This window comes from Littorina saxatilis, linkage group LG14 (assembly GCF_037325665.1).
Source record: "Littorina saxatilis isolate snail1 linkage group LG14, US_GU_Lsax_2.0, whole genome shotgun sequence".
Classification (NCBI taxonomy): domain Eukaryota; kingdom Metazoa; phylum Mollusca; class Gastropoda; order Littorinimorpha; family Littorinidae; genus Littorina; species Littorina saxatilis.
In genome coordinates this window covers 8,877,574-8,887,573 of record NC_090258.1, presented here as the reverse complement: position 1 = coordinate 8,887,573, position 10,000 = coordinate 8,877,574, and positions in this window count along the sequence as shown.

Sequence of the window (10,000 nt, the reverse complement as noted above, 5' to 3'; positions counted from 1 at the left end):
TACAATTATATTATTTTTTCGACAAATAGAAATAAAAATCAGTTAGTTCTGAGTTCTGAGTTCTCTGGCTCCGGCTCTGCCTCTGTCTCTCTCTCTCTCTCTCTCTCTCTCTCTCTCTCTCTCTCTCTCTCTCTCTCTCTCTCTCTCTCTCTCTTTCTCTCTCTCTCTCTCTCTCTCGCTCTCTCTCTCTCTCACTCTTGCTCTCTCTCTCTCCCTCTCTCTCTCTCTCTCTCTCTCTCTCTCTCTGGCGCTCTCTCTCTCTCCCTCGCTCGCTCGCTCGCTCTCTCTCTCTCTCTCTCTCTCTCTCTCTCTCTCTCTCTCTCTCTCTCTCTCTCTCTCTCTCTCTCTCTCTCTCTCTCTCTCTCTCTCTCTCTCTCTCCGAAAAGTTCTATAGTATAGAATTTATGAAGAAGAGAAAACAGAGACATTTCCTCGCCAGTTATTACGTACAAGTGCATGCATGGAAGATATAATTATTGGTAAAATAAAATAGGCTCCAGATGCGTTGGATTGTGTGTGTGTGTGTGTGTGTGTGTGTGTGTGTGTGTGTGTGTGTGTGTGAGTGTGTGTGTGTGAGTGTGTGTGTGTGTGTGTTTGTGTGTGTGTGTGCGTGTATGTATGTGTGTGTGTGTGTGTGTGTGTGTGTGTGTGTGTGTGTGTGTGTGTGTGTGTGTGTGTGTGTGTGTGAGTGCGTTGTTGTTGTTGTTTTTTGGGTTTCTACCATTAAAAGCGTGTCTTGGGAAAAAAGCCCTCCTTGCTGCCTTCTTTACGCCATAACCCCCACTCCCCCCCCCCCCCCCCCAAAAAAAAAAAACCCACACTTTCCACTCCCCACCTTCCCACTACCGACCTCTTTTCTTTAGTAGTTGCTTGCAAGCAATATTATATAAAATAATCATATCAGGAGCTCTTCACACATCACTAGCACCAACATCACTACTCCATATGCTCGACCTTTTATAACATAATTATGAAATGTGTTTTATTAACAAGTACTTGCGCTGTTGTATAGTACATGATGCTTGTGTGTCTGTGCATACAAGAAAGAGAGTGTGAGAGAGAGAGAGAGAGAGAGAGAGAGAGAGAGAGAGAGAGAGAGAGAGAGAGAGAGAAAGATAGTGTGTGTGTGTGTGTACGTGTGTGTGTATGTGTGTGTGTGTGTGCGTGTGTGTGTGTGTGTGTGTGTGTGTGTGTGTGTGTGTGTGTGTGTGTGTGTGTGTGTGTTTGTACGGAGGGTTTTGTTCTCGAATGTCTTCTTCTTCTTCTTCTGCGTTCGTGGGCTGAAACTCCCACGTACACTCGTGTTTTTGCACGAGTGGAATTTTACGTGTATGACCGTTTTTACCCCGCCATTTAGGCAGCCATACGCCGCTTTCGGAGGAGTTCTCGAATGTCAACAGTGATAACTAACATTATGTTGGTAAACATTTGAATTTTGTGAAACAGAATGCTTGAAAACATAATGATTTTATTGTAATGCAAAACTGTATTTAAATTGTTCAAGGCGAGCCTTTCTTTGCATTTATTTCCAATGGGAAAATTGTCCCGAACTACCCGCTCAAGGAGTTACTGAATCTGAAAACGAGAATGACTATTCCACATTCGTGTACGGTATATTGTTGAATGTTAAACGTGCATTCTCTTGTGTGTAAAGTTTGTGCCCGTGTCTTTTCTCATTCTCACTGTTTGTATGTGTGAACATCTTGTTTATTTGTGTTGTCCCCCCCCCCCCCCCATTACCCCCCCCCCCTCCCTTATGCCCCCACGCTGCTAATATATTGACTGAGATTGATTTGCTTTGACAGAGTAAGCTCATTTTCAAAGCTGTAATGTTTCCTTGTTTATTATATTTGTGTTTTCTACGAATAAGAAGACCGTTTTAGGATTAAATATCTATATAACGGTACTGAGAAAAAGAATGAAATTCCTGTCCTCATTTAAGACTGAACGTCATCACACATTTCAGAAAATACACAGAAACTGCAGAATTTTAAAGAGAGGTCTATTTTGGTGACGCCAGACTGACAAAATTTAACAAATGCTCACTTCAGCAGTAGATTTCAACCTTTTAACTTGCTATTTCGTTTGCTCTGTCAGTCAAGTCTGTCGTCTTGTTAATAATAAAAACAATCTGAGTATAGATTTCCCGCTTTTTAAATCTAATTTAAATTATAAAAGCAGAAACATTGTTTTGTTTTGTTTTTCTTGTACCTTACTTAGCAGAGAAACCACACAAAACAAGTGTAATGTTCATAACTTTTTTGTTGTTGTTTCTTTGCAATTTAATGGGGAAATACTCCAAAGACCCCTCACAGACCAGGATGCACACTATCTAAAAGGACTGTGGGAAGAAGTAATGATAATTATGTTCATTGAAAATCAATCTCTCTCCTTTGTTGTTGATATTTGCTCACTTTGCTTTGTGTTTGTTTGTTTGTTTGTTTGTTTGTTTGTTTGTTTGTTTGTTTGTTTGTTTGTTTGTTTGTTTTGTTGGTTGGTTGGTTGGTTGTTTGTTGGTTTGTTTGTTGGTTGTTTGTTGGTTTGTTTCAACCACCCCTTCGAGTTCTATAGTGGTACATATACTAAATATTGCCCGCTATGCAGAACTTCTCTTATTTTTCTTCTCGTGTTGATAGATATTGATCTTATTGATTACTTATGCGTGTTATTGCTGTTGTTGTGGTGGTGTCTTGAACAATTTTCTTTGAGACTATACTGGTTAAAATATAAGTTAATAAAAGTAAGAAAAATGCAGTGCCCTTTAATGTCCCATTCCTTTTTCTTGTTATAAAGAGTTACACAATTGTCAAACTGTTCTTTCACATTAACCAGTGAGAGGATCTAAATATGTTACAAATGTACGTCAGTTTCCCTTATGTATATACACTTGAGAATGCTGGAATGATGCTTTCATAAATTAGTTTTGCTAAATATGTGTTTGTCTTGTTTCTTTGAATCATAAGTCAATTAACTTATCCCTTACTGTTTGTAATCTGAGTTGACTTCTGTACTGAATAAAATGATTATTATGGAAACATGCATGGGTTTTGTTTTAAAGTATTCGTGTTGGTGAATGCTGTTTCTTTTTGTTGAAACACACACACACACACACACACACACACACACACACACACACACACACACACACGCACGCACGCACGCACGCATGCACACACACACGCACACACACACACACACACACACACACACACACACACACACACACACACACACACAGCGTATTGTTCCGCCCTTTGCCTAAGCGAGACTGTATTCTCATCCTCAGAATTAATTAATGACATGTAGCTTATATTCTCCACAATACCAAATGACCATAAATTTCCTGCTTCTCAATTAAAGCAGAAGTGGGGTTTTTCTGACAGATTGCATGTGCCTGTGCCACAGTGCCACTGATCTAAAAATAGAAGCCGCTGCGTCTCATCTCATTTTCGATTAGCATAGATTCTTCTCAGATGCCGTGTTGGTGGCATGTAGCTTATTATCCACATTACCAAATGATGAGTTAGTATATATACAATTCCCAGCGGCTAACAGAAAACACAAGTGTTATTCCGATAACGTATCAGCTAGACCAGAATTTGGAAGTCGAATGACTCGATCGACTCTGTCATACGTAGCAGACTACACTGAAATACGACTGCATCAGTTCAGTAAATGAATGGTTTCCGAATTATTATTTCAAGGCAAGAACAATCGGAATCGAAAACGTGTAGGGTTCAGAACGTTCTTACCATATATAAGACGTATTACCAGCCTGCCTCATGCGTGCAGACTCAATGCAACGTGACGAGCAATTTTTGTTTTTGAAATGAGACTTCAGTGGTTCGATTGCCCTAGCCTAGCAGACGACATAAACCCCGCTCAGCAAATTAACATGTTGGGCAAATGAGAACGAAAAAACGATGGGGATATAATACGTGTAGAGTTCAGAGCATTCTTACCGTTCATATTTAGTACCAGACTCCCCGATGAGTGAAGATACAACACGAGAAACATACCACATTTATTTTAAAAATGTGCTAACCGTCGACAAGTCATTGGAGTCAATTCAAGGGGCACCACTCTGCACAGTCAATCCGTCGAAGCTCGACTGGAGGTTTTGGAATCGCAAATGACTAAAAGCACAGCCCTTTCTTCGAGTTCAAATGAGGTCTCTATGAAAGATCATCACTTTTTAGCTTAACGCTACACTAGAATTTTCCAACAGAAATTAAAACAAGAGTTTGTGTGTGACGAAAGCACGACACACTTGAGACAGCCCACACAAAAGTAGATCTTACACGACCTGACCACACAGTTCTGCCTATCCAAATACGCGTAGCAAAATATGCGTTTTGAATCATCTTTTTTCTCTGGCGCTACTGACAATATCGTTATTGAAACAATCCCAGTGCACTAAGGGGTTTATAGAGCAAATCTCGAAAATAATTATTGAACTCGGCGCTATGCGCTTCGTTCAATAATGAATTTTCTCGATTTGCTCTATAAATCCCTTAGTGCAATGCCAAATACAATCAATTAAACAAAATGGAATACAACAAGCTACGATGACCGTTCAGTTCACTTGTTCAAAAATGTCCGTTTTTATTCAGATCATTACAAATTTATACCAATGCCAAATACAATCAATTAAATCAAATGGAGAACAAGCTACGATGACCGTTCAGTTCACTTCTTCAAAAATGTCCGTTTTTATTCAGATAATTACAAATACCAATGCCAAATACAACCAATTAGATAAAATGAAACACAACAAGCTACGATGACCGTTCAGTTCACTTGTTCAAAAATATCCGCTAATCTGAGGGGCGCCAACCAAAACACGGATGCGAGAGATTACATCTACGCTGTCTGAGATACAAAGTTCTCACTGTTGGCTAAACCATGTCAAGTGGCTGATAGCATCTGCGCCCTCCAACCAATTGAACTGTTTAGATGTCTTTGACCTTTCGGTGTTATGCTCGAAACAAACTTAGAATTAGAAACTGTCGAAGGCTGTGCAGGACAGGGCATACGAAGCAGACCTGTTTCCCCAAAACTTGACAAGAGTAATTTTCAAGTAAAAAAATAGTAATCTGATCACCCAAATAGTAACACACACCAACATTAGCAACACAAACCTAATTTGAAGCACATTATAAAATCGTAGTCTAGACTCAAATGGAGTATGTTGTTCCCATAATTCTAAAAAGTAGTAATAAATTACTCCAAACTAGTAAGAATAAACAGGCCTGAGTCGAAGTGATCTATTTAGCTGTATTTAATTTGTTGGCGTTCTCCAAAAAAACTTGAGATTCAAACTGTCAAAGGTTGTTCACGACTGGGCATACCATTTGAACTATTTAGATACATTTAATTTGTTGCCCTTCTCAAAACAAAGGAAAGATGTATATATTCCTTTCCGTTCAACCATCTCCATCCCAAACCTCCGGCTTCCACTATATCCTTCTTTCCTCAAACCATTCCCCCCTCGCCCCCCCCCCTCCCCCCTTCCCCCACCACCACCACAACCACCACCACCACAACCACTCCCCCATGCGTCCCAAACCCCCTAGTCTATTCACAGCTCCCACAAGAAGATGTGAGCAAATGAGGAGAGACAAAAGTCAGACACTTAAAACAGAGAGTGTACAATGACACCCCCCTTGTAAGAACCCCCATTTTAAGACTCCCTCCTTTTTAAGACCTTGTTTTCTCCGACTCTCTGTTCTTAACCCCTGGAAATAACGCCCCATTTCAAGACTCCCTCCTTTTTAAGACCTTGTTTTCTCCGACTCTCTGTTCTTAACCCCTGGAAATAACGCCCCATTTTAAGACTCCCTCCCTTTTAAGACCTTGTTTTCTCCGACTCTCTGTTTTTAACCCCTGGAAATAACGCCCCATTTCAAGACTCCCTCCTTTTTAAGACCTTGTTTTCTCCGACTCTCTGTTCTTAACCCCTGGAAATAACGCCCCATTTCAAGACTCCCTCCTTTTTAAGACCTTGTTTTCTCCGACTCTCTGTTCTTAACCCCTGGAAATAACGCCCCATTTCAAGACTCCCTCCTTTTTAAGACCTTGTTTTCTCCGACTCTCTGTTCTTAACCCCTGGAAATAACCCCCCATTTTAAGACTCCCTCCTTTTTAAGACCTGGTTTTCTCAGATGTGTGGGGGTCTTAAAAGGGGGGGTTCCACTTGAGGCCTACAAGGTCTCACCCGGCTGAACGCGTCGAGTGACCATCCATTTTTCTTCGTCTTTTGACAGCACGTATGACAGGGCTGAGGCCAAACCATGCAGTCTTCTCTCAGGGCAGGATTAAGGTAGTCCCTCCTGTTCGTCCGCCTCGCCCTCTTCGTGTCAGTGTGTCTGTCAGTCTGTCCATCAGGCGTTATGACAACATGTCGGCCGACAAGCACGCGTGGGATTAGCGACAAGGGAGGTGAGAAGAATAGCAGGTCTAGCGTCGCCGAGGCTGCTCTCCCTTGAATTTTTTGTTTTGTGCTGATGGCGGTGTTACTTGATCTGGAGAAGTAGTTTTTTGTGCAGCGAAAAGTTCTGTTTATTTCTTTATTTTTCTTTGAGCTTTGTTTTTATACATTGTGTGTGTGTGTCTGTTCTTGGTTTCTTCTGGGCCTTTTAATTGGTGGCGTTACTTGGTCTTGCTGGAGCAGTTGTTTTTTTCATGTGTGTTTGGTGGGGATTTTTGCTCGGCGAGAAGTGCTGTTTTTTTTTTTTATTCTTCGTTTGATATATTTTGTGTGTGTCTATCCTAATAGACCCTTTCGGTATTCTAAGCTCTCACAAGTTCTCGCAAACTTCAAAGCATTGCAAAGCATGTGGTACGGCTATCTCGCGAGAGCTGCTATGGACGATGTTTGAAGTTCTCGCGGATTTCGAAGCATAACAAATAGAATGTCTCGTGAGAGCTGCTCAGATACCGAAAAGGTCTATTCTCTTCTTGACCTTTTTTTGTTTCCATTTGCTGTAAATTTATCACTGGCCTTTCTTTCCTATTTGTTTTAATTGACTTAAATATGCCTCCTTATGAATTAGAATCACATGTATGTCTCTTCCCTCTCCTTTCCCACTCGGCGCTCTCTTTCCTGCATCATTCCTTGTACAGTGATACCTGCGAAGCTTGAGATATGAGTTGATAATTTCACACAAAATTCAAGTATGAATGTCAAGTGGTTTGATTTTTACGCTTATAATCGTTTGTTTCAAATTCGGAGATTGCTTCAGCAGTAGACTATGGGAGGTTTGATGCTGAGCAGTAGCCACACTTATCCGACTTGAACCCCCCAAACCGAGGCTGCAGACAAACTTGCCAAGGAAGGTGCCTCAAAGGAACAGTTCACGTCCCAGCTGCAGTACAAGGAAAAAAAGACAATCATCAAAAACAAGAGGAAAACCAGAGCGGAGAAAGATGACTACCACCTGCTCCAACGTGAAGAACAAGTCGTCCTACTCAGACTCCGCACTGGACATAACAGACTAAACCATCATATGGCCACAAAGCTGAAGCTAGTTCCCTCCCCCCTATGTCCGTGTGGCAAGAATCAGACAGCAGAGCACATCCTGCAGGCTTGTCCATACCACAGTGCTCTGAGGGACACCACCTGGCCAGAGGAGACAGCGCTACAAAAGAAGCTATACGGCCCCAGAGAGGACTTGGAGAGGACAGCACGTTTCGCCCTGCAGTCCGGACTGACGATCTAACAGCGAACGACAAGAAGAAGAAGAAGAACCCCCCAAACTCCTTTTAATTGCTGTTTAAACTCATATAATTGTCTGATGATGATTTTTGTATGAAAGGCCCTTCAGAAAAAGCAGCAGGTAAAAATCTGCAGTGCCAAATCTCGTATGCTGTTGAGTCAATTCCCGAAGTTGGACAAACTTGTGCGACATTCACACCAACTAAAGTAAAGAAAGCTTCGCGTTTTTTTTTTTTTAATTTGCCATTTTGTTTGATTTGGTCGAGTACAAACCAAAAATTGCAGGGAATATAATTTCGGTCTTGCCGTGACCTTACAACCAATGTAAACTGAACTTGTCCAACAAAATTTGCTGACATTGTCATGTATCAGTTAGTTTTGCATTTTGCGCTGCAGGGAATCTGGGTTAGTGTCATACACAACCTATACTATGAAAAAGGTTGAAGTGTCAGGATTTGAAAATACAGTTTTATGTTTAAGGGATACTGATGGAATTTCGTCACGCTCATAAGATAATTGCCTATGTCATTTTTTGATGTTTTGAGAAAAACGCAAAAAACCTTCTTTGGTTTCTGAACAATCTGCCTGTCTCATTTTAGTTTTAAGTTGCAAACTGCCTATCTTGAGCTGTTTCCACGGGGTAAACGTGAGATAAAGAGCTGACAGCAACATTTTCAATCAGCAAAACTGCATAACAACCCACAAACAGCTTTTGCATACCATCGCATTTTCAAATCAAGTCTTCCTGTGTCATAAAGAAAAAGTGCCTAACTCAAGAAACGAGATCGGCAGTTTTGCTTACGTTACCGTGGCAATGCTTTCCGATGGTCTGAGAGTTTGTACTCTCTAACACATGATAGATACCCTTCCAGTAGCTTCCCCTGTAGTTTAACTACAGAAATGCCTAACACTGAGATAGGTATTTTTCTTATGAGCGTGACGATTTGCTTCGTACTGGTGACACTTTACTTCAGAAAAATATTTGGTCATGAAAACGAACCGACAGGCTCGGCAGTATACTTGGTGGTCATGCTGATAACGGTACGAAAAACCTGTTGGAAACTTTCCTTTAAATCCATATTTTTGCCCAAGTACTGATTCTGAAGGTCGGAGTGGACGAGCAAACAGGCATTGCGTATGTAACCTCACTCAATGAATTTGAAGAAATATCGTTGTTTTTTTTCTTCCGCTTTGACCTGTTTATTTCAGTTGAGATTACCATCCAGTACATAGTGCTACGCTTGCTGAACATAGTCAATTTCTATCATATTCCTAGGCTTTACCTGTTGTGCCTGTAGGACTTTTAATTTATCCTACGTACGTGAGAGAGACACCCGTGAGATAATAATCGTTCAAATCACACGTGTGTATATCATGTAAATGAGGTCATGTCAAGCAAGTCTGGCAGGGACCTGTTTTTCAACTACTTATAATGCCAAAGTCACCGAGACAAACGTCATTATAGAACAAAAAATTGCGCTCACTAATTACCCTCGATGAATTTTTAGAACTAACACGTCACGCCACACTTTTAGAGTGACGTTTCTTTACTTTGACGTAATAGATTGCACGAGGATTTGGAAGAGACCGAGGTTCCAAAACAAGCGTCTTCAATTTAGCTGCCTCGACTGCAGGACATTTTCAGTAAAATACACGTAAGTACAGTATGTAGGATAAACAGAATACTACATGGCTTGCTGTTTCGTACCAGATTTACACTCGTTGCTTTTTCAAATAGTGAACAGCTCGCTTTCGCTCGCAGTTCAATATTTAAAAAAACAACTCGTGTAAATCTGGTACGACACAGCAAGCCATGTAGTATTCTCTATATTCATTGCAACATACTTAATCCATTGGTAATCGTCTAATGTTCCTGGTATTGTCAGGACGCAGCGCATAGTCGAGTCACCCGTGGCGAGTCACCCAAGGTCATTTGTGGTCACAAAATATGGGTCACTTCGCTCCTGTTTTGCATCGTGCAAAATCAGTACAAAAAAAGTAGGCTTCTCTACGGAGAACGATGTCAGTACATAGCTGTAATTGTGACTTGTTGTTAATGTGTCTGCAATTACTAATGAGTTTCAATAAACCCTTATTTTTCACCCAAGGGGCGATAATAGGGACGGTTTGAGCAAAGTACACGCAAGTGCAGTATGTAGGATAAACAGAATAGTACATGGCTTACTGTGTCATATCAGATAAATGTACACTTGTTGATTTTTCAAATATGAAAAAGCTCGCTTTCGTTCGCATTTCAATATTTAAAAACACTCGTGTAAATCT